The following is a 24,438-nucleotide window of genomic DNA, read 5'->3' on the forward strand; positions in this document are numbered from 1 at the left end:
TTCCTGCCATGTATTAACTTTCCTGCTTGCAATGCTGGTTACTACTTGTCTCCCCTCTACAAAAGAAAGAAGGCAAACACAAAAGAAGAAGAAGATCCAAAGATCAGGTAAACAGTCGCTTAACTACTAGGACGAAATGCAAAGTGGCACCAAAGGACTGTCTTAAAGTAATAAGGTCACGCTAGTTCTGGAGCCATCATAGGCCACAGCATTTCAGAGCTCTGCAGATTCATATTTTATATCATCACAGAGGTGCAGAAATATCTCCACTAAGCCTCTAAGAATCCTGATGAAAGGTAAGCTGTTTTGAGTCAGTGGCACTCACTACAGTTCTTATTAACAATTCTGTAATCATGGCAGAAGAATTCATTTCCATTTCTTCAGTAGCTGAGATGGTCAATTGATTTACACCATTGACTCATTTCATTTTATTTCATTTTGGCATTTTCATCTTCATCATTTTTCACTTTGTTAGCAATTATAAGTCATTTGCTTCTCTTGGGACTACTTGGCTTATGTACATTTAATCAGAGGCTGAAAGCACACATTGTGACATTTTCAAATTGCTGTGCACAGTTGCAGTCGGTCTGGGCACAGACATGAGAGAAAGACACCAAGCACACTTGTGAGGGTTAGGGGCAAGGCAAATCAATATCTGTAATGGCCTCATGAGAGAGCAACAAATCAATATCTCATACTGGTAGAGAATCATAAATATTGCATTCCAAGAAGTGTTGACCTAATCCATGAATTTCTTTTACTGTATTTGATTTTAACTGTATCATGTGAAGCAGTCTGATGAAATGAGGTTAGATGAATTAACTGACAATTACCATCTTTTGATTATGGCTTCTAGGGGAGGCTTTAGTATTAAAAAAGTGACTAATGTGGTTGTTATGATCAATTGTCAGGAGAGAAAGTGGCTGCCAGATAGGAAAGGTCTGGATAATGTCCAAGAGAAAAGTGCATTTTTTCGCCAACATACCGGAGGTACCTCAGGCAGAAAGGGAGATATCACCAGAGGGAAGGCTGGCAGAATACCTCCTAGCTGATAGAGGGCAGGACATTGTTGGGAGTACGAGTATGTAGTCCTGGTGAAAATGAGGACTGAAAGCCAATGACCAAGTTTTTTCTTCCTGTTTGTGATACTTCACATGGTTCATGAGTACAAAATTTGGGTGCATCAGCCTGGGTGCTACCAGATAGGCTTGTGCCATTATTTATCTAGAGTCTCAGATTAGAAAACGGTCCTAACTGGCTCAAAAATCTCAGAGTGATGCCAGTTTGGTCCTTCTATTAAGAGTAGGATTAAAAGCATTTTAATATTTTTTCTAATTTAGGAAATGACTCCAAATTTCACTAGGCTTTAGTGGGGCTCATGAGCTCTCCTAACTGACTAGAAGCTGCCAGAAGATGACGTTCAGGTCAACTTTGGGGCATACATCCCTGGAGAGGTGGAATGTTTTGGAAAATCCAAACAACAATGAACATGTAAAAATATATCAGTTTAATAGAAATGGAATAATATTCATAATAAGTCTTATACATCAGGATATTGCTCCATCTACACAAAGAAGCCATGTGCTGTCAGCCAAATTGAAAGTTGTTGGCACCATTACATTTTTGTGGGAACAGGGAAAATGCAGCTTTGCAAAATTGATGGTCCAGGTTTTTCATAACCAAAAATTTCTTGAATTTTGCACCAAACTTTAAATGCGCTTAAAATGTGTGAGGTAATATACAGATTTTTTACATTCCCCAACACTTTGTGTAATTAATTATTAAGACGATACTGCATTCATGCAAACCACTGTTTGCATGATTAATGGCAGACATACTGTATAAAGATCATTGCGGGAAGTGCCAATGAGCACACAAAAAGCGTGATTCACACATAAATACAATTGGTATCACAGTATCAACGCACATGTGGTCATGGATGCAAACTGCATTTTATAGCCAGCATATCACCCTAAAGATAGACAGGACTCAATTATCGATTAACAGTGAAATGTTACACAAATCTGCTGAGCTCTGAATTCCACATACCCCTGGAACATTCATGTTATAGTTTACAAGCCCAGGTAAGTTCAAGAAGGCAGGCAGATACTCTTGGAGTACTGGATAAATGGAGCTTCGTAGGATATGGCTGAGGACACTGGAAATGTGAACACATCTTCAGAATAGCTGTGGCTAAATTCAATACCTTTTATTATACTGAGGACTTTAATCTCGGCCATAATAGTGGAAAGGAGATTCCTTCAAAAGTATGGCTGTGGATAATTCATTGTTTAATAAACATGCCCATTATTGGAATTTACTTTCACTGGGTATGTGTCTTGGTCTTTGGGTGCTTGTTACAGTATTATTCTTGATGTTGTTGTGAAGTTGCCTGGTTCAATACATGACTCTAAAGTACTTCACGAGAGGGCATAAACCTGTTATTTGAATGTTATAGTTTGAATACCCATAATCGGAAATGCCTGGGACCAGAAGTAATTCAGATTTCATATTTAATGCATTTTGGAATATTTGCACTTATATTATGATAGCAAAATACCCGCGCTTCGCAGCGGAGAAGTAGTGTGTTAAAGAAGGAAAGAGAAAGAAAAGGAAACATTTTGAAAATAACGTAACATGATTGTCAATGTAATTGTTTTGTCACTGTTGTGAGTGATGAGTGTTGCTGTCATATATATATATATATATATATATATAAATATAAATATATATATATTTACACACACACACAAACATATATATATACATATCTATACATATACATATATACACATACATATACATACACACATACTGTACATACATACATACACATATATACACACAAATACATATATATACATACACACACATATATATACACACACACATATATAAACATATATACATATACATACATATCTACATATATACACACACAGCTATTTCGTATCAGTGCAATACACTGCTTGTTAAAACGGATAACTCCCGCTCTTACGTGCAAGTCTGCGTGGATATTATGAACTATCGTATTTGTTCAAGTTCTATTTAAATTTTAAATAGAAGGAATTTTTATTTAGTCGACAGAAATATCTTTGGTAGGAATGGTAAAAACAGACAGGAATATTATTCCTGAATAAATCAACTAAAACCTTAAACAACTGGATATTTTGCTCTCCATAAAAATATATCCTGTCTAAATTATACAAGTTAGAAATAAAGTAAACATTAAAAGAACAAACATTCAAATTTCTTTACTCTTATGTAATTTTATATTAAAAAATAAACTTAGATTTTAAATATCCCAAAAGATTTTGCTCTCCATAAAAATATATCCTGTCAAAATTATACAAATTCAAATATGAACATGCTGCATAACAAAACCTGGAAATATAAATAAAATGTGTTCCTTTCAGCAATAACAAATCAAATCATTCAGTTGTCTTTGCTCATATGTCATTTTAGAGCTGGACGCCTGGCATCTTTTTTGGCCACAAGTTCATTTCTGTTTGGTGTGAGGTTCTGTGTTGTGGAGATTCTCAGGATGGATTGCAGGTGCTCATCAGTGAGGCGACTCCTGTGTGCTGTTTTGTTAGTCTTTATCACTGAGAAGAGCTTCTCACACAGATATGTGCTACCAAACATGCACAAGGTTCGAGCCGCATGTAGACGGACTTTTTTTGTTCTTCAAAGTCACCAAAGCGCCGTGCAAACTCAGTGCGCTCAGTTTATCAGCAAAGTGCGTATTTGGGAACACTGTAGTGACGACTTGGTTTAACATTACTTGGCAACAGGGAAAGTGGGGCAAGGTGAACTGGTGCATTTGTGTCTCCCATAAAAGCAGCCTCAATTGAAATCACTTTGTGATTGTGCACGGGTAAAAACGTCCGCTGAAGTGTCAGATTCTTATTTAATTCTTCTGCTTTCTGTATCTTCTGCATTGCATTCAGGTCTTTCAGGTTACCCTGATGTTTTGTTTTATAGTGCCGTCTTAGATTAAATTCTGTAATTACAGCCACATTAGCTCCACAAATGAGACACACGGGTTCAGTAAACATATACTCAGCCTCCCATCGGTTTTAAAGGCTCTATTTTCAGAATCAACTTTTCTCTTCAGCATCGTGTGAGCTAGCTTCGCAATAACTTGCAGCATCATAAGGTAGACTTGATTAGCGCGGTAACTGTTCGGCAAGGCAGCTGAAGCGCTGCATTATGGGATCTGTAGTTTATTGTGTTACCAGCGCTTCATATACCCGGGCTTTAATAACAATAATACAGTATATAAAATGATCTCGCGGGCCGGATATAATTACACGCCGGGCCGGATGTGGCCCGCGGCCCTTGAGTTTGACACATATGGACTAAATAGAACTTGAAAAGATATATTTTTCAAATGTGATCGCGCAATTCAGATAGAGTTGACGCGCACTACAGCCTGCATGCCTCAATAAGTCATCCTCCCTCGCCCTTACTTTTTACCGTTCATCTAATGAATACACTGAGTATGGCTTTACCAAAACAATCATTGATGGCGAATAAAGTATCCATTATTCGAGTATGTAGATCGGGTTATATATATATATACATATATATATATACCCGCGTATCGCAGCGGAGAAGTAGTGTGTTAAAAAAGCTAGAAAAAGAAAAGGGAACATTTTAAAAATAACGTAACATGACTGTCAATATACAGTATTTGTTTTGTGAGTGTTACTGAGTGTTGCTGTCATCAAGGATTTGATTATCATTATTTCTTTCAATCAGGTTCGTATTTGGAGGATGTGTTGTGTTCAAGTTACATTCCGTGTTTGTCAATCGTTGTAAAGATGACAGGTTTCATTCATCGATTCGTTTCTTACTGCATCAATAAACAGCTCGTCTTCTTCTTTATCTGAGACCTGACACACTGCATGCACGGGTTTCCACCCACACGGGAAGTTGGAGAATTAGTGATGAGTCAGTGAGTGAGTGAGTGAGTGAGTGAGTGAGTGAGTGAGGGCTTTGCCTTTTATTAGTATAGATATGTCTTGACGACACCATTGATCAAGTAGAGAAATGCAGCCAAACCAGCTAAATGATGACTAGCGCATATAATAAATCAAATCACCGAGCCTTTATCATAATATGTGTGTGGACATGGCAAACATAATAAGTCTCAAAAGTGAGAAGTATGATGTTTAGACAAAATTTAGTTCCTTTTAAGAGGGCCAGTGTTGCATATTTGTTGTTTAAGAGGGCCAATGTTGAGTATTTGCACAAAAGAAACAAAATGTGCATACTCAACTTTTCATGAAACTTTCAGTTCTATAAGTTTGACATTGGGTGTGGAATTTTGCTTATGTGGTGTCCTATGTTTCTATTTATTTTATTTTATTTAGTTTTTAAACACTTTTGAACTGCTGCACAGGTATTATTGTTTCACTCTCTGCCCCGCAAACAACATTTTTTAAACAGCCAAGCAGCATCTATCCTGTGATAGACAATCAAGTGATGGTTCTTACTGGTGCTTGCTTCTTTACTGTGGACCCCTAACCTGGCCATTGATCGTATGCCCTAGCTTCATGGTGATTGATGATTGACGGCGGACCTGACAATCCCCTTGCTCGAATGAATAAATCTATTTAGCATCTGCACATACGTTGCTCACATCTGCTTAGCAGTAAAAACATTTGAGGGATCACAGGTGGCATCAAAAACGTTTTAGATTTTGGAGCATTTCAGATTTTGGAATTAAACATTAGGCATACTAAACCTGTATTAATAGTAATATTTATCTTTATGGTGAAGCTTTTGCATTAGAATCAGAAAACTGCAACTTGACAAGATGTCATCATGAGTGCCATTTGGCAGCTCAGATGATGTAAAATTTTGGCATCATTCATTCTGAAAAGGCAGACTTTTAGTGCAATTCCTTGGAGTAATTCTGAGATACTTGATTAATATGGGCACTGGACATTAATGGGCTGCTGTAGAGGGGTTTAGGGCTACTATAGACCCGGTGGCCCAAAGACTTCATAGATCAACCGATGATTTTGGAGATAATTCTGGGTTTAGCTAAAATTAATGCTGAGAGATGATTTAACGTTATCACAATGTGAAGAACCTATTAGGTTTTAAGGAAATGAGCTGGGACAAGAGTTATGACCATTATTTAAGGGAACATGTGCCACAAGAATAGAATAGAGTAACAGAGATGAAAAGTAACAAAGGATCTCTTATTAATTTGGAGCTAACAAAGAAGTTGTCAGGGGACAATGTAAAGCAGAACACTGGGAGGAAGTCGAAAATCAAACGTCTGATTTTCTAAAACAGTTTAAATCTTTGAAAATGCTGTTAAGCAAGAAAAAAAACTTTTAAAAGAAACTGTAAAGCACATGGATTGATTTCTTTTTGTATGCCAGTATCTTTTATAAGGGACAGGGATGACATCATATGTTACAAGACATTTGAGTAGCAACAGGATTGTTACTATAAACAGTATGGCATTTCCATTGAACCCCTTCACAAAATTCCAGTGCATAAGTTAACAAAGAAGTTTTCCATAAAATGGTGGCATACACAAATCACCATCACAATGATGAAAAAAAGAAACATGAAATGAAAGCATAAACAATAAATGTTATATCTTTTTATAAAAAAGAGGGTAGAATGACCAGGCAGTACAAACATAAAGTGACAGAAAGGGGAGGAGAGAAAGAGAAAGGAAGTGAAGTGAAGAAGGAAAGTAACAAGTGGGTGAGCTACCACTCCACCTGATAGGGACCAAGAACCATGAAGGGTGGTCCAGAGAGAGAGAGAGACAGCAGGGGTTTATGTTCTGTTTATTTATGTTTTGTGCTCATCCTTTACTAATTGGTCTATTGCATTTATTTTTTTATTACATCATTCTGGACTAGGACATATTCTATGAGAGCCCCCCCTGTTTTCTGTTACACTAAATACTAAATGCCACATATAATAAAGCTCATAAGTGATGAGTATGATGTATAGACCCATATGCCCACATGTACTGAAATGCTTGGGAAAAGTATTTGCTTGCTAAAATGCCAAGAAAGGCATGAAGTGTCCTCACCCAAAAGTTAATTCAGTCAGTGCTTGGTTGTATTTTCCTTTTGAACACGGTTTTGTGTGGAGTAAATTAGGCTTCATCGATAATAATATTTTAGCGCCAGTCAGTGGCCTGTATGCCAAAATGAATTATTTGCGTTTTACATGGCTCTTTTAGGTGTCTCACTGCCTTAAAAGGCCCCTCACCATTGTCACTATTATTGCTATTTTTACAGGCACCCCAGCAGCTGGCTCTGAAGCTACTCGTGTATCATTTGCATTTGCCAGCTCATTCTATGGGTGATTCATCTCTAGATGATGTTGTTACACTACAGTATGCTTAAAAAATAAACTCAGAACTTTCTCAAGTGAATCCCAACTTGTTCATGAAGTCACACAGAGTCCTATTCCACCAAGATTTCCGTGAATGGCAGAATTGTTGTGGAATTTTCTCTTGGAATTGCCGATAGAATCGTTGATGCCATTTTGCAGGATCAATACAATGAAATGGCCTTTATCTTTCACCTTGTATTGGGGAAAAACAAGTTTTAAGTGACTAAAATGAAACATCACTTAACACCAGTAATTTTTGAAATTTTTCTTGTCACCTAAATGCCAACTTTCATGTAAGTCTTCATTTTGTTTTTGATGAAGCTTATAATTTATTTTTATAACGAAAACGTCCTGGGTGTCACAGTTGTGCATTACATTGCCTGACAGATCTGTGGCAAGAAAGTGACAACTTCTATTCTTTTAAATATGGAAAAAGTGAGTGCTCAATGGAGTACCTGGACACAAAATGGTGACTCTCAAGCAACAGGAATACAAATACATAAATATCAGTCATTTTAATAGAACATAAACCAGATAAAATTCATTCATTATATACTCCTGACAAGCTCAAGTGAAATGCTTCATCTTTATTAGGTGAAGAGAGACTGTCAGCACTGAGTTCACTACCTATCAACAGCTTTCCACAAGCACAGGAAACAGATGGAACTCTGGGTAAGTCTGATTCATGTTTTTTTCCATAGTGCTTTGCCCTAAAAGGTTTTTGGAATCGCCCATCACAGATGTATATCAGCCATCTAAGATCTAAACCAACGGTTCTTGATTGTTCTATCACAACACCAGAAAGCTAAGGTTTGATCATGCTGCCTAGAAGATTTTGAGCAAGAACGGGACTCTCTACTTTGTCACGTACTCATACATGAAATGCATTTTTCAATAAAAGTGTTGGTAGAAAAGTAAGGTACTCATTTTTTAGGAAGAGTAGATATGGTATACTGTTAGGTACACACTGTCATGCTGAACTATGTTACAACTTTAAAGTGCAATATCAAGTTGGGGAATTTCACTTTGTCCACAAGTTTCCACATTTCAACTATAACATTAGTGTCCTTTGTCCTGTAAGCCATTTAGTAGCAATGATCCTAGACTTTTTGGGGTACACATTCACATTAAAGAATTTCCTTCCATCCTGCCTGTAGTGACTCCACTCTGTTGGGACCTTGAGCAAGTCCCTTAACTTGCAATTGCTTCTTTTGGGTTTGATGTTAACCTGCATCCAGCTCTGCAAGGAGGTCCTCCAATGTGCTGAGAAAACCTGGGGACTGGTGGCAGGGTTGGCACTCCATCCTCTTTAAAAAACCTCACACTTTTCCAGTTTGGTGCTGAGATTCCCCCCGTTGCACGGCCGTACTCAGGTCCCAATCCCAGCAGAAACGTGCTGTAATCAGCGCATGCTCCCAACCCTCCTCCTTCTTCTCCTCCTGCCTGTAGTGTGTGTGTCTAAAAAGACTTGGAGAGTATTGTCAATAAAACAGCCAATCAGGAGGCAGCAGCCCCATAAATGGATGTCTGTAAGTTTACACTGCAGGAATGAATCCTAAGCTGAGATTCACTTTCATATCCCAGTGGAGGATATCTGAATATTTCTCAAAACAATTAAAGTGATTGATAAATTGCATTAGTTAAAAGACTCTAAGGTGTACAAAATCTTCTGAGACCTGCAGGCTGAAGATATTGGAATAAATCGAATGTTTTGGAGAATGTGACCTTGTGTATTATTTACAGCATAATGTACTAATGCTGGTGTCTCCCATTTGTATGTTGCACAGATCAATGTTTGAGTGTAATAAAGACTATGGATCAAATAACCTTTATTGAATTCCGGGACTTTTTAGATCAAAAGTATTGGCTGAACATGTTTTTGTTTCCGAAAACATGAAAAATATAATTTACAACACAATATAATTATTCTGTGGGCACATTAAGGTGCTAAATTTTAACAAATAAAAAATCTATTACAATTGCTTAATATCTTTCATTCATTCTGGCACCCTTTCTGGAATTGGCTCCTGCTGTATGCCTGAGTCTTCTGGGATGTGAACTTTCTTCCTGTGTTTCCAGATTGGGAAAGCACATTAGAAAATAGTTAATGGCCCATGGGAATTACAATACTGTTTTTGAAATAGTTAAGTCTAATTAGTAGATATTTGTTTGTATAAGTGGGCCTCATTACCTAATAAAAATGCAGCTCTGTAATAGTATTGATTCATCTGGAGGTAGTATGCCCGTAGGTTGTGATGCCTAGTCCTTTTGGCCCTAGCACATGTCAAACCTGAGTACCCCTTGCAATTCATAAACCCTAGTGAAAGACTGAGTGATACAGACAACATTAAAAAAAACAAAACAATGAATGTCCTTTCTTAATTGTCTTCTTTTATAATTAACTTGTGAATCTACACAGTACAATTCGTTAATGGCTAATGAAGAAAAAGGGAAAACAAAAATGCTTACAAATCCAAGCACACAGATATCCTTCAAGAATGAAAAAGAAACAATAAAAGTAACCCTCTCCCAAAACTGATATAAGCTAATGGTACAGGAATCAACATAACTCAGTGCCTCTCCAGTGATTGATTCCACACTCCTATTTCTTTGGTTCCTCACTGTTATTATTTCTGTCCTTTACAGACCCAATTGCTTAGCGCCACATATTATCTTCCTCATTTCCAAACCTTCTCCATTAGTTCACATGTTCTCCATATAACACACTAGCCATTAGTTCTGCATGTTACTGTAAGTTGGATGTCAGTTCACTAATTTCTCTCCTCCCTTCTCTCTCTTCAGTATGTCGAGCAGTTACTGTATGATCATAATCTGTAGGACTCAAGAACACAAACAAGCTTCTGACTATCTTTTCCCAGAGTTCTTCTCTCATTTGGAGAACCCCCTAACACTCTCAGCTAACTCAAGATTGTATTGACCAGTTATGCCCAATGCTAATAATACGGCATACCCCTGCCAATATCCAACACTGCTGATCAGTCTTGCCATCTCGCTCATGTACTCATTGTATATGTGAGACCTCCATCCATGGTCTCTAGTAGATTTCTATCTCACTCCGGGCCCCTTTCATTAATGCTGGTAATCAAATCTACACCACCCTTTCACTGATACAAATCAACACCAAGGAGCCAATGTGTGTACCCATGCCTATCTCGTCTCAACACCCTGCACCAACCCACGCCCTGTTATGTGCAGGTACACTTGATTCTTTATATTTCATTTGGTCTATAAATATTTTTTGTCAAAGGGGCACATCTGATTTGTAAAATAACTGATAATGGTTTCATTGTAAGTGTATCATAATCTTGCATTCCAAATTTAAGGAAGTGGCATATGAGTAAAAAAAGGCACAATTTAATGAGTGACATTTGCTGAAAGCGAAAATTTTATGTGCTTTGAGTGTTTCTCAGTATGTTCACTCGAGTAATGCAAGGCTTGACATCTGCATTACATGTATGTATTTAGCTGGTGGTTATAATTACATTTAATGCACATATTCATCACAAAAAATTCTTACCTGGTGCTGTTCACTAGACACTGGGCCATTAATGTTTATTATGTGATCACAGTGTCAATGATACTTTTATAGCTAAATTACTGCCACGTATTTTAAGTCTTAATTTCAAAAACACTTTAATCACTAGGCCATATTAGTTGGCATTAGGATGCTAAATGTGTTTTGGTAACTGCCATTGCCCTAAAGCAGGGTTTCTTAAATTTAAGTTGTGGGTTGCTGTATTTAATACCATTATGTCTCAGATAGTTTGCAAAGTGGGTCATTTTTGTTCACCACAGATCTTCATGGGTTGCTTAAGAAGACGACATTGCTCCATTGATCATTTTTGATCCACCCCACCCCATTCTGATGATTGTCAAAGAATCGCCATGGGGGACCCCTCCTCTTTTATGATCATTTTCAATTATCCAAGGGTGTCTTCCACCCAATTCTAAACTTATGAAACCCTGACCTAAAGTGATACCTGTCATTGAATGGTTTAATGAATTCCCAGCAGCAGTTTAATAAAAACAAAGAACCAACGCTAATCTATCATAAGTCTCGCTTGCTTCTAGGTGGGTTTAAAACTACACACAAATCACCAGCAGTCAGTCCGGAATCTGAGTGATAAACTCAATCTTCTCAGCAAATGGTCACGTCTGTAATTTGTCTCCTCCTACGTGGCATGGGCTAATAAACACCAGCGGCTGTGTCTACCTTGTCTTAGCAAGTAAATCAACGTGGCATATATCAGGTAATGGCAGATATTAAGAGAATGGTGGAAAAGAGCACTGGCATTCTTAACTGTAACAGTATGTTCACTCCAATTCACAGGCAGAACTGATGTTAATGGCATGCAGTAAGTACCATTTATGGGATCATTTTTCAGATACTGTAGCAGAGTCTTTTAAAAATTGTTGGAAGACTTTCAATTGTACAAATCTTCTTACTGACTTCTGAAACTTTAAGGCTGAAAATATTGGAAGGAACAAAGTGCTTTTTTTGGAAAACGTGACCTAGTTCATTTACTGCATAATACCCTAACAGCTCATCTTTGTGTTTTAAAAATAATATATTGCACTTTATTCATTTTTTTTTTGCTGTTTATTTTCTCAAAACAACACAGTGGATTTATTTTGTGGTTTTGATGCTGATCGACAGAAAAAGACTACTTAATGTCAAAGTGAAAACAAACCTCTGGAAAGGTCTATAAAACACAAGATAACTGATCAGATATATAAGTATTCACCCCTTTAATATGACAGCCACTGTGAGACTGTGCAGGCAACAGCTGTGCCCAAGTGTGTCACTAGTCACAGCTTTATGGGAGAGTGGAAAAGAGAAAGCCACTTCTAAAAAATGTACATGACATGTTGGTTAGAGTCTGACAGAAGGCATATAGGAGGCAGTTAAATCCACTAGGAGAGGATTGTATGGTCTGATGAGATTAAAATTGAGCTTTTTGGCTATCAGACTAATAAATATTAACAAAAGCACAGCATTTCTGCTCTGAAGCACAGAGGTGGTGTTGTGGAGAATGGACTCGTTGTTACTTCTGATTAAACGTTTATAGTCTTGGGATGGACAAGCAGGATAGACTTTATTGCAAAGCCATCTCAGTTCAGTGAAGTGAGCACCTTTTGTTGGGAGAATCTTACATTTATTACAATTCTTATCAGTATCTCGTTTTCACTTGGAACATTTTTTTATTATTATCTGACTCCAAAAACACAAATCCTTCATTCCAAAAATGAAGCATTTCTCATGCTTTTTTTCTCATGTTTTATCATAAATAAATGCTTTTCTGCCCCCTTACTTTGTCAAAATTATTCATAAAAACCAAAACATAGTTACCACCTACCCTATGAGTGGTTTTTCCTCTATGTCCACTAAATTACTTCTCACACTCCTTACTTAGGGCTGGTAGATAAGGGTGACTTCTCCATGCCTTAAAAAATAGTAAAAAATACAGGCATGAGCCTTTAATGGTTTAACTCTTTGTTAGCCTGAGGCTAGCTAATACAATATGTTCCATTTTAATTTGGATGGAGATGAAAAGTTTTACATTCACTACAGCTGCAGCATCATGCTCTAATGATGTTTCTCTGCAGCAGGCCTTAGAAGGCTTGTGAAGGAAGAGGGTAAAATTAATACAGCAAAATTCAAGTAAATCCTGGGGGAAAACCTGATGCAGTCTGCAAAAAACCTTGGGAGAAGATTTGTTTCCCAGAAAGGCAACTAACTACCCTAAACATAAAGCCAAAACTGTACAGGAATGGCCTAAAAACACCAAAGCTAAGGATTAGATGAGTCAGAGTCAAGTCGTCAATCCTATTGAAAATTTCTGGCTGGACTTGAAAAAGGCTGTTCACTCACGATTCCCATGCAGAATGACAGAACTAGAGATGTTTTGCAAAGAAGAATGAAGGAAGTGACCAGGGTATAATGGTGTTTGTAGAAATTACACTAAAACATGGTGTAAGGACAAAAGTGGAAATGTGCGTACGCAGAAAAAAATTCAGATGTGCAAAACCACAAGTAAGCCAACTTCCATGTACTTCTGCTCCACAAATCATGGTCAGCGTGAAATGAAACACACGTGCACACACGCCTGCCTCCCCACCCCAACTATGTAAATACTGAATATGCAAATTAATATACTGTAAATAACCCTTTCAGTTGAGTGTTTTGGTAAAAGATAATGGCAAAAGCATGTATAGAAAAGACGAATTTTACCAAATCCGAAGTGGAGGTTCTACTTAGTGAAGTGGAGGCAAGAAAAAACATTCTTTTTGGTGGCTTAAGCAGTGGTATGAGCAACAAAAAGAACCTGACGGAATGACACTCAAAAGTTCAAGTACAGAAAGTCACACAGCGTCAAAAATAAAAAAGAAGTGCTCAAACGTCAGTTGACGTGAAAATGCAAGTCGTAACCCAACGTCTGAGTGTCATATGGAAGCATATTAGGGCACAGAGAAAAAATAAATAGGAACACAGTGAAGAAAAAAAGCTGATATTTCCATTTTGATCTCGTAGTTTATTTTATCATTAAAGTAGAATATCGTAAACTTCATCTTAAAATCGATGTTTAATTTACTACAGTTTCTTAAATGCCATTGTAACCAAAGTAGCACGTTAAATGCTTTGTATTCTATGTGTTCTATATGTGTGAATCACTACGTGCTTCTTAAATGTGCTTTCAGGCAGTGATCGCCACACAGAATACATTACATTCATGTTATTACAGCTCTCTGAACATTTTAGAATACTAAGATGTATACTTGATATCATTTTCATGATGAAATGCATTAAAGCATGTATTAAACATGTGGGGGCACGGTGGCGGAGGGGTAGCAAAGAGCTGGCACCCCGTCCAGGGATTGTTCTTGCGAAGAGCTGGCACCCCGTCCAGGGATTGTTCTTGCCTCCCGCAATATGATTGCTGGGATGTGTCTGGCCCTCAATGAAAAAATGTATTGCAATAGTACTGTGTCTGTCAAACGTACCATCTTGCAGTTCTTGTCCTTCCCTTTTCTTTTTTCACGTAATCGCCACAATATAAGCTCTGTAATAAATGTAAAACTAGCTGTAAGCTAGAAAACCCATTCTTCAAAACTTTTCAGGAACATTGAAAAAATCCTTGCAATACATGTTTAATTATTCTATCCATCTTCCCATCTAGGTTCGCACCAGTCCCAGCAAGAATAGTGCGCAAGGCAGGAACAATCCCTGGATAGGATGCCAGCTCATTACTACTGCTGCGCCACTGTGCCCCCACATGTTTAATTATTAACAGTATGCATTATTTAAATGAAGTTAACAATTTGTTTGTAAACTGTAATATACATATTTTAATACAGTTCATCATAAAAATTATATCAAGTATACATCTTCGTATTCTAACAGCAAACACTGCCAAGAGGATAGCTCTTGGAAATCTCAATCAACTTAGAAGCCAGTCATCATCATCATCTGTAAATATGCGCTCTCTTCTATTGAACTGAACTGAAATCCTTTATTGTCATTGTATGGTACAATGAGATCCAATATGCAGATTCTTCCTAAACTTATTTTCCTATAAAATGTCAAAATAACAATAATAATATGATGAAAAACAATGTAAAATATATAAAATGAAAGCATAAGTACAACATACATGTAGATAAAGTGCAGGTAGTGCAAATGGTTCATAAAGTGGCTCAGGTTCTGCAATATGACAATTGTAGTGCAAGTTTACAGTGAGGTAATTGTAATTATTAGCACAAACAGTTCTACAAGGAGAACTTAATAAACTGACTGAGTGCATTTACAGCTCTTAGGATGTAACTGTTTCTGAGCCTTGAGGTCTGTGCAGGAAAAGCTCTGAAGTTTTTGCCGGATGGAAGAGGTTCAAATAGACTGTGCGCATGGCTGAGTGAAATTCATGCAGAAGCTGGTGGATTTCCTGAGACAGCCTGTGCTATAATGTCCTGTGCTTTCCGATCAGTTACTGTACAGATATGATACCACACACAAATACAATGGGTTAAAATACTCTAAGTGGTGCAATCAGAGTAACAACACTAAAGCAGCTATGGTATTTGGAATTGTTTGGCTATTGTGTGCACCATTATATTGTTACAGAATGATTACAATTAGGGGCCTTAAATTTGTAAACGATACACAATTACTTTTGATATATTTGATAAATCCCACGTCAATTATATGAATCTGAAAAAGGGAAACCACACAGGAACAGCAGCACTGCTTTGATGCTAGGTGCCGCCAGTTTGCAAAACCAAGCAAAAATGTATGTATACAATGGGAGAGGCTGCCGTGAAAATGTGCATGGTTTTATGCCAAGTTTAGTTTTTATACATCTCAAAGTGTACGTGGAAATGGGCATTTGCAACATTTTTGTGCGTATGCACCATTTATACATGAGGCCCATAATGTGAAAAGCTGACAGAGAGACCTGTAGACACAGACTCAATCCTGGAATGGCTGTCAAAGGTGCATTTAATAAATGTTGATTCAAAGGGGATAAATACTTGCGATCCAATGCAAAACATTATTTTGTGTTTTAAAACTCTAATTAATTTAGACCACTTTGCAGGATATGTTTTCACTTTGACATTAAAGGGTCTTTACCTTTTGACTAGTGATAAAAAAGCCAGATTACGTCCACTATGATGCAATGTTGTGTAGCAATGAAATGTGAAAACTTCTAAAGTGGTGAATATTTTATAGGCAATGTATTTACAGGAAAAAAATAACTTGATGAAATTGACTCCATAACAGTAAAGGTAGATGCTTGAATGAATGGACTGGCACTCCATCCAGAGTGTATTCCTGTCTTTAGCCAGTGCTGCCTCAACAGGCATAAAAATTAGCATGTGAGTGAACAAATTAGGTTTGTGAGTGTGAATGTTCACTGGGCCCAAGGTTATTCACAACATATTTATTAAGGATCTGAAGTGTAGGGTACTAGTGATACTTTTAGAGCCAAATCACAAGCAGGTGAAGTGAGAATGTATATTTTAATTCACATATTTCTCCTTGACTATTACATTTTCAACTGCATGTTGGCAACATTAGGCATTTCAAATATAAAATGAAGAAATAAATAGAAACAGATAAACAATTCTTAAACAAGCAAATAAATAAACAGAACTGCCTAAAGCTCATGGTGCTCCCCAGGATTCTAGAAGTGACTGCCTGCTGTTCTGCAGCTCCTCTTCACTCATTTCAGGTGAGGAGAGCAGAATGCAAAGTAACCCATTGACCTGCCTACGGATTTTCTTCTCTCTTCAAATCAGCTTTGATGCTGTTGTCACTGAAACATCAAAGAGGTCTGATGAATGCAGCAGAACTTTCATTACTTTCCAAAATACTTCAGTATTAAAGCTACCTGCATATTCATCACACAAAGGCTTTGATGTAAATCGCTCAGTTCATATGTAAGCATGATGTCCAATTGAGAATTTAGTGGAGGCCAAAGGAGGAATATTAAAATACTGCTGGTTTTTCATGGAATTAATCCTCTCTTCGGATGTTCTGGGAAAGACTGAAGAATAAAGTCTTCTTTGGGGGATGCTCTGGCTGCTTGCATGTGTCCACAGACTGGCTTTCAGAGTCAGATGAGGATTGCACAGTGGTACTCATCGATGACCTGCTTCTTCATGTGTTAGCCAAGGAGAGAGAGAACTGAAGACCCTTTACTTTACTAAGCAAAGGAGAACATTTTGTCTCATTTAGTTTTCATTTTTAACATGTATTTTTCCTATTTGTTTCCAGAAATAGACAATGGCATACTGTTAAATTCTACTCCATACTTCAAAAATTTTTATTTTTAAACTGTATTGAGGATTTGTTTTGTTCTGTGTATTGTACTGTATTGTATTGCCCCCCTTCTTTTTGACACCCACTGCACGCCCAACCTACCTGGAAAGGGGTCTCTCTTTGAACCACCTTTCCTAAGGTTTCTTCCATTTTTTCCCTACAAGGTTTTTTTTGGGAGTTTTTCTTGTCTTCTTAGAGAGTCAAGACTGGGGGGCTGTCAAGAGGCAGGGCCTGTTAAGGCCCATTGCGGCACTTCTTGTGTGATTTTGGGCTATACAAAAAATAAATTATATTGTATTGTATTGTATTTTCCCCTTTCGCCAATACGGTGCTGGAGAGAGGTGTAGTATTACGTAATTCTCCTTGTAGACTTTTTGTTTTTGTGTCCGTATTTCTGTTACTGTCACTGTTTGTAGTACCTGTTCTATCTTTTATTATGTATAACCACAGAACATTGGTAAGCACTGGAACAATATAGGGTCAAGTCGCAACTTTTGAAGTCATCAACCCAGATCTGTTCACTACAATTACCTGCGACCAACATAGCAGACACGACTGACTCAACTGCACATGGAAGCCGCAGAGGAGAAAATGTGGCCGGCGGTGCTAAGATCCAAGTGAGGATAAAAGGCCAAGGACTGCGACTTCCACTGACAAGCATTGTCTTTGGAAAACTTTGTTTTATTCATTTTCAGGAGGATCAATGTAACTGCCTCACTGAAGCATGGCACACCACTTGCAATCTGGATTTGGCAGTTCAGTCAGATGAATGTTCTGTTCATCATGCCGATCGGGCAGACACCTCTGAGAAGATAGATAGGTGGTGGGGTATGTTTCCTCATCAACAACGTGTGGTGTACGGATGTGGAAGTCATTTCATAAAGCTCTTCCTAGAGTATCTGCTCATAAAGTTCTTCCTGCCTAGGGAGTTTACAGCTGCATTACTAGATGCTGCTTACTGTACATTCCCCCACAAGCTACCACCAGCATCGCACTTAAGGAACTGTACAGCCTCATTATGGACTGTGAAAACACTCACCCCTTAGGACTGTTTATTATTACTGGGGACTTTAACAAAGCAAAAGTCAGGTGAGTTTACTCCAAATATTACCAGCACGTCTCCTGTTCCACCAAGGGTGCTAACACGCTAGAGCACTGCTACACTGCACACAATAATCTTGGACAATCAGGTCATCGGTCTGTGCTGCTCCTTCCTGTTTACAAGCAGCAGTTGAAGCGCACAGAGAAGGCCGTGCGAGAGCTGCTATGTTGATCCCTGACACTAGGAGGAGAAACTTAGGGACTGCTTTGAATCTGTAGATTGGAACATTACGTTAAAAGAGTCCTCCGATAATCTGGACGAGTATGCCACAGTCATCACAGACCTCATCAGGAAATGTGTGGATGACTGTGTGCCCATAAAGTCTGTATGCATATTTCCCAACCAGAAGCCCTGGATGCACGCGGATCCGTAAGTGCAGTAGTGCATTGAATTCTGGAAATATGCAGGCAAACAAAAGAGCAGGTATGATCTCCAGAAAACCATTAAACACACAAAGTGCCGCTACAACCACAATCAACCCACCCAGTCTCAGTTTAAAAGAACAGCAGTATACTCGTCGGATGTGGCAGGGCATCCAGATTATAAACCCCAGACGTACGCAGCTAGAACTACTGCTGCTTCACTCCTGGATGAGCTAAATGCATTTTTTGCCTTCTTTGAGCTTGTTAACTCAGACATTCTTGTATGACTTCCCGCTGTTCTGTAAGACTCCAGCTTGAGGATCTCTGAGAATGACATGAGGAGGACTTTTGCCTGAGTCAGCATCCACAAACATCCTGGCCAAATGGAGTTTCAGGTCGGGAGTTTAAAAACATGCTGCATCCAACTAGCTGCTGCCTTTATGGACATTTTAACACATCCTTGAGAGTTTCATCTGTCCCCACCTGTTTGAAGAACACACAACCAAAGAAATATAAAGTGGACTGCCTTAATGATTACCGCCCAGTAGCACTTACTCCCATAGCCATAAAGTGCATTGAGGGGCTTGTGCTGGAACACATTAAGGAGATGATTCCTGACAGCTTCGACACCCTTCAGTTTGCCTATCACTGCAACAGGTCTGCCGAGGATGTCATTTCCATAGTACTTCATACTACTCTGTCTTACCTAGAGAACAAGAACTATCATGCTAGGCTGCTGCCTGTGGACTACACATCTGCATTGAACACCATTATCCCTCCTGGATCTGGGGCTCAGTTCTTCACTGTTTAACTGGGTCCTGGACTTCCTCACTGGCAGACCTCAGCATGTGCATACTGGTGGAAAAACCTCATCCATCATCATCATCAACACTGGCTCCGCGCAGATCAACATGCTGAGTCCCCTACTTTACTATCCCTTTATCTATGACAGCGTGACTAAGTACAACTCTAATACCATCCTAAGTTTGCTGATGACACCACCATAATCGGTCTGATCAGCAAGGATGATGAGACAGCTTACAGAGAGGAGGTCAGAAACCTGGCAGAATAGTACGAGGACAACAATCTCACCCTCAATGTTAGCAAAACTGAGGAAATGATCATGGATTTCCACAAGCAGATGACAGAGTATCATCCCATTTACATTGGAGGGAGACTGTGGAGCAGGTTAGCAGCTTCAAGTTCCTTGGGGTGACCCTCACTGATGACCTTAAATGGTCAAGTCACATTGCAGCAGTAGTTAAGAAAGCTCAACAACACCTTACCTCCTCAGAAAACTGAGGAAGGCCCGGATGTCACTTACAACCCTGTGCAGATTCTGCAAGTGTGCTGTGGAATCCATCCTAACAGGATGCATTAGATCCTCATACAGAAGCTGCTCAGTTCTGCAGCGTGTGGTGAAAACAGCACAGCAGATCACAGGCACTCAGCTCCCTGCGATCCATGACATCCACACAACTCACTGCCTTAGAAAGGTAAACAGCATCAGGTGGGACTTCAGCCATCCTGCACTGTCACTTTTCACCCTCTTCCCATCTGGGAAGCATCTAAAGTCCATCCAAACACACACCTCCAGATTCAAGAACAGGTTTTACCAAACTGCAGTTAGGCTCTTGAATAATCAGTAATCTTGTCACCTCCACTGCTACTACTACTGCTATCTTGCACATGTATTTGCTGTCACTTTTTGTATTTATATGTATTTTATCTCTGGTGTTTGTTTTCTGTCTGCAGAGGCACATGCAAGTAAGCATTTCACTGTACATGGTACCTGTACTCGTACACATGACAATAAAGAATTGAATCTTGAATCTTCATTTATTTTCATTCTTTCATTATTGAAAGATGCTGGTATTTGGTGTTAATAACATTTTAAGAGTAAAAAAAGAACCAAAAGATGGATAAGGCCAGAATGTGTGACTGAATCATAGTTGAATTGTTTGCCTGGGGGGCTGTGAACCAAAACCTGATTTTCATTTGTTTGTAATTTTTTCTGACCTTCATCATTTTTTATCTTCCTTGCTTTCTGCAGGGGTTTGGTGACATACAGTAGATAATACATTTTCCACATTTGTATAACTATTAGAACATTATTTGAAACTTCTAAAATTATGTGCGCCACCATTAAAAGAACTGTTTTGTTTACAGTCATGATGGTTATGTTTTACAGAGCGTGTGATGAGAGTGTGTGATGTTATGTTTACGATATTTGTAAAGGTTAGTGGCGGGCATATTCTGTTTATCTATACATATTTCTTTGAAACTCTAGGTGTCAGTTTCTTTGTTCAGCATTGCACTGTCTGAGAAGGTGGTCAGTAAAAAAATGTTCTGAGAAATAATCAGGAGAATGAACATCAAAGTAGTAAGTAAAGGTCGAAACATAAAGTCAAAAAGAGGACCAGCAACAGCTAAAATGCTACTTGAAAATTTTCGTGAAACATTTCATAGCTAAAGCGCTGATTCTTCGCAGTTAGGAGACCTGGGTTCGATACCCGGGTCCTCCCTGCGTGAAGTTTGAATGTTCTCCCCGTGTCTGCGTGGGTTTCCTCCTGGTGCTCCTGTTTCTTCCCACCATCCAAAGACATGCAGGTTAGGTGCATTGGCGATCCTAAATTGTCCCTAGTGTGTGCTGGGTGTGTGTGCCCTGCGGTGGGCTGGCACCCTGCTCAGGGTTTGTTTCCTGCTTTGCATCCTGTGTTGGCTGGGATTGGCTCCAGCCAATATAGCGGGTTGGATAATGGATGGATGGATGGATTTCACAGCTAAATTCTAATGCCATTGGTCACAAAAAAAACAGAAACACAAATATTGATGTGTTTATCCAACATTGGAATGCATGCTGTGACTTCTGTGAGTTTGCGTTAATGAGAACACCTGTTGTACGTTCCGGTGCATCATGGGATGTATAGCCATGACAATGACCACACAAAAGACCATCCATCCATTTTCTAACCCGCTGAATCCGAACACAGGGTCACGGGGGTCGCTGAAGCCAATCCCAGCCAACACAGGGCACAAGGCAGGAACCAATCCTGGGCAGGGTGCCAACCCACCGCAGGACACACACAAACACACCCACCCACACACCAAGCACACACTAGGGCCAATCTAGAATCGCCAATCCACCTAACCTGCATGTCTTTGGATTGTGGGAGGAAACCCATGCAGACACGGGGAGAACATGCAAACTCCACGCAGGGAGGACCCGGGAAGCGAACCCGGGTCTCCTAACTGTGAGGCAGCAGCGCTACCACTGCGCCACCGTGCCGCCCTACACAAAAGACCATAATGTGGTAAAACAAAACAGTTACCAAAATGGGGTTAGAAAATGACTAACTCTCAGAGGAAGCTTCTGAGCACAAAATAAATCATAGAATTGATTTGGGTCTGGAAATCCCCAAAATGATGTCATAAGTATTTTTTTCCTGTATGAGACTCACAAAAAATTAAATGCAAACATGATTTTTATCAATGACTTTCAACTTCAGTTTGTTTTCAGTTTTATTTCTGGTTGTGATGCCAAGTTTTTTTGATCTTTTGGTATTGACCTTTGCATGAATCTTTTTGGCTGCATGCATCTTCTGATTCTTTTAAAAGAGCAGGTGGTCTTGCCTAGATTGTGACCCAGCTGGACTGCTACATTTTTTATCTGGCATTTAAAATAATTTATTTTTCTTTCTGTCATCACCTCCATGGCAGAAATAAAACACATTTGCAATTAAGGATAAAATATCAAAGTCTTTAATCTTTAACATTAGCTTGTTTTTCTTGCTCATAATTCTCACAAGTGATTTATGTTTCTTCTTTTGTCTACTATCCATTGCTATGCTTTGTACAATGAAGGGCAGAATTAGAAAAAAATGAGGATAAGTGAGAGAGGAAATGTTAACTGAAGTCAGAGTCAAAACTAAAAATCTGTTCTATCGATCACCTCTACCAAAACGCTAATCAATGAATTGTTGTAAGGAAGTAAAAACGAAGACTCAGAATCAAGGTATAGTAACACATACATGGGAGGCTGATTTTTACAGAGATGTACAAATTTGGAAAATGACGTGTCTGAAGCACCAGTTTTTATATCATTGCGTCCATAATGTTAATTACGGCATTTCTAGAGATGCTCTCCATAGCAACTGACGCTGTATCATAACAACAGTGACTTGAAAGGGCAGCTCCTGTAAAAAATAACAGTGAAAATGGCATGATTAAAATTATAAATAATAACAATAAGTATATGTAAAATATATAAATATGATGGAGCACTTCAAAAAACTCAAAATGGAAGAGCTGCGAACAAGAAGAAGCACACTGAAATTTCACTGGAAGTGCAAAGAATCATAGCATCCACTCTAAGAGGCATGCTGGTGGTCATTGCCATCTTTCACAGGCAGAATGATGTCAACCATGTGATGATGGATACAAAATAACAGGACCCACAACTAGAAAAGATTTCCAAATTGTGGCAAAATGTTGTCAACAACAATAAAAATACTACCCACCTTTTCTTAGCTGACAGGAGTTGAACTCTTTGTGGTCTTCCCCAATGCAGCCCTTCTACTTTCAAGGTCCATTCTGTTGTATGTTCTTGAATGCCGTTTTGCACATCACTGTTACTTGAATACTTGTGGCTTTTCTAACAGTTTGTACAGTCTGTCCATTCTCCACTGATCACCATTGTTATCAACTGCTATGCACTTTTGTTTTGTATTTCTCAGCATACTCTAATTAAGGTGAATGGAGGGTTGAAGCAAACCTGCCAGTGGGTGTACCATGCCATCTAACAAATGGCACTGATGAATATGAGTGCCTAGATGTTTTTATTACAATTAGTTGTCTTTGTTAAGAACGATAAATTCTTCAAAAGAACTTTCAAGAACCCGTGGGTTTTCGAAAATCAAAAAGAATCAAATCAAGTGAGAGATCTTCTGCTTCAATTAACTTTATTGTCTTGGTTAACATTACTGTTTGTATTAAAGGGCTACGCTTTACACAGTATGGCAGATGAAGGCTGAAATTAGCTAGTATGTAAATAGGCAAGTAAGCAAGTAAGACATTAAAGGGTTGTGTCAAAACGGTTGTGTCTTTTTATATGCAAAAAGAAACAAGTTAGAAAATGAGTACAGGCAATAATATTCAGGTCTGTTTGAGAAGTGTGCAGTCACAGTAGAGTTCAGCAGGAAGGCTCTAGAACCTTCTCAATCCATTTCAGGGTTGCAGGAGTTAGAGACTGTTCCACATGGTTGGGCAAAAGATTGAAAGCTGGGCACAGTTGGGACTCTAATCCATCACATGGACCACCCTCGCTTACACATACCTAATTTTAAGAATACATTTTGCACAAATATTAGGAAGTTTTTCTTTAAACAGAGAACCATAGACACTTGGAAGAAGCTACCAAATAGTGTGGTAGACAGTAAGACTTTAGGGACTTTCAAAACTCTACTTGATGGTTTTTTAGATGAATTTAGTAGATAGGATTGGCAAGCTTTGTTGGGCTGAATGGCCTGTTCTCGTCTAGAGTATTCTAATGTTTTAAACACACACACGGACAACTTGCAATTAGTATAACCTATATAGATAAAAAAGGCTTTTGCAAATAATTACTTCTTTGCTTGAGTATGTCTTACCATCATAATTTTCATGAAATGGGACTTGCAAAGCTATTCAGTTATGGTAAATGTTAGGGAATAACAAAAGTGAAAGGCAAACTTTATTACAATGAGTGACCAAGTGAA

General features: G+C 38.6%; 1 long non-coding RNA gene across 1 annotated transcript in view; it reads right to left on the reverse strand.

Moving 5' to 3' along the window:
• Positions 1 to 24,096, reverse strand: part of LOC120537425 — a 32,091-nt gene extending 7,995 nt beyond the window's left edge. Inside the window, exons 1-2 of the long non-coding RNA XR_005635322.1 lie at positions 22,714 to 24,096; positions 12,759 to 12,845 (exon numbers count right to left, since the gene is read on the reverse strand). This is a non-coding gene — a long non-coding RNA (uncharacterized LOC120537425). The remainder of the gene's footprint in view (positions 1 to 12,758; positions 12,846 to 22,713) is intronic.
• Positions 24,097 to 24,438: the final 342 nt, after the last annotated feature.

Source organism: Polypterus senegalus, chromosome 10 (assembly GCF_016835505.1).
Source record: "Polypterus senegalus isolate Bchr_013 chromosome 10, ASM1683550v1, whole genome shotgun sequence".
Taxonomy (NCBI): Eukaryota; Metazoa; Chordata; class Cladistia; order Polypteriformes; family Polypteridae; genus Polypterus; species Polypterus senegalus.